We start from the raw sequence: 2,040 nt of genomic DNA, 5'->3' as shown, positions 1-2,040 counted from the left end.
ATATATGGGTACAGGATGTCACAAAATGTAAGCAACATGAAATACGAAAATAAAGTTGGGTACGCAAACAACGAGACAAACAAATGGAAAACAAGGGAAGTAACATTAAAAAACGACCCTTCATCAGTTGCCGGGTGTCCTTCTGCTCCTTATTTTGAGCATGGAACGACAATATAAGACTTTGAAGGCAGTTGCTCCAGCAAACCAAAATAAAATTTGGGATTTGCGGAGGGTCAAAGTTGGTAACAAAAATAGGACAGCGGAGACATACAAGGAAACCGAACGAAACCAAACATCGCGGGTCGATAGACCAGACGCGGTAAAGTAGTGAACGCTGGAGAAATATTGTCTCTGACAAGAGAAAAGATAGAAGAGGAGATAGATAGGAATACGTGCAGTCTGTACTGCAGACAGCACTGAAGGAAAAGAAAGATGATCACGTGAGGAAAAGAAAGATGATCACGTGAGGAAAAGAAAGATGATCACGTGAGGAAAAGAAAGATGATCACGTGAGGAAAAGAAAGATGATCACGTGAGGAAAAGAAAGATGATCACGTGAGGAAAAGAAAGATGATCACGTGAGGAAAAGAAAGATGATCACGTGAGGAAAAGAAAGATGATCACGTGAGGAAAAGAAAGATGATCACGTGAGGAAAAGAAAGATGGACGATGGTCACTTGTGAGCAACGAGAGAGAGTAAAGGAGGAAGAGGAAGAGAGAGAGATAGATAAAAAATGGGTGAAGAGGAGAAAAAAGAATTAGAGAAAGGATGAGATAGAAAAGACTGCATGTATTCCACTGTCCTGTTTTTGTTACCAACTTTGACCCTCCTCAAATCCCAACTTTTATTTTGTTTCGCGGGAGCAACTGCCTTCAAAGTCTTATATTGTTGTTCAATGCTCTAAATGAGGAACAGAAGGACAGCCGACAACTGATGAACGATCGTCCTTTCTTTTACTTGTCTTATTTTCCATTTGTTTCTCTTGTTTCCGTACCCAACTTTAACGTTCCATTTGACGCGTGCAGGAAAGACATTATCACAAGAGAAATTGCCGATGAGGAAATACTAGGAAGCGTTTCACATTGAACGCAACATGGGTGATGAGAGCAGGGTAAACATGTGTTTCGGGAGTTGAGCAGTATGAAATTATTATAAGGCCAGCTGTGAGGAAGGAAATGAGGTCACTAGAGTGATTACATGCCGAACAGTTGAGTAAACTTTCTATGAACCATCAGTAGAATTCGTTTCTGTATAACAGCAGCTGCACCATTCCAAATGCGGATGCAATATTCTGTCGTCGCTCTCATCTCAGTAGAAAAGCAACGACTGTCTCCTTTGTTTAGGACACTGGTGTTCTTCAATCGTCTTATAGGGCAGTCACAAATGAACGTAAAGTTGTATCATAAGGAATTTTTTCATCAATCTAATATTGCAGAAATGACATGAACATATCATATCGCTTAGTTTCACTGGCGGCAAAGCGATATGTTGAGAGTCAAATATCTTCTTTATGGTCCTAGCGCAGCAAAGCTACACTCGGTGACGGGATACGAACCAAAGTCATCTCAACTCATACTCAAGCACTATATCGACACAGCCGTCAATATTATGGTCATAGGAAGTAACAGCAGCAGCAATATCTACATCATCATCATCATCATCATCATCATCATCATCATCTAGTATAAAAAATATATAACATCTCAAGGCAATAAAATATTAAACAAAGAATAAAAAATGGTTTAAATGGTCTTATCAATATATATGTACATATATATATATATATATATATATATATATATATATATACACATCCATATATTTGTATGTATATACATATAAGTAATATACATGCGTATGTGTATATATATATATATGTATATACACATATAGATGTATATCTCTATACATATGCATATACATTTACATATATATATATATATATATATGCATGTATCTATGAATGTATATACACATTATTTGATAAATGAAAAATTCTTTGTTAAAAATATTTTAATAAAAACAAACAGAAGGCGAAA

Source organism: Octopus bimaculoides, chromosome 4 (genome assembly GCF_001194135.2).
Source record: "Octopus bimaculoides isolate UCB-OBI-ISO-001 chromosome 4, ASM119413v2, whole genome shotgun sequence".
Lineage (NCBI taxonomy): Eukaryota > Metazoa > Mollusca > Cephalopoda > Octopoda > Octopodidae > Octopus > Octopus bimaculoides.
Note: the sequence above shows the minus strand (reverse complement) of the source record.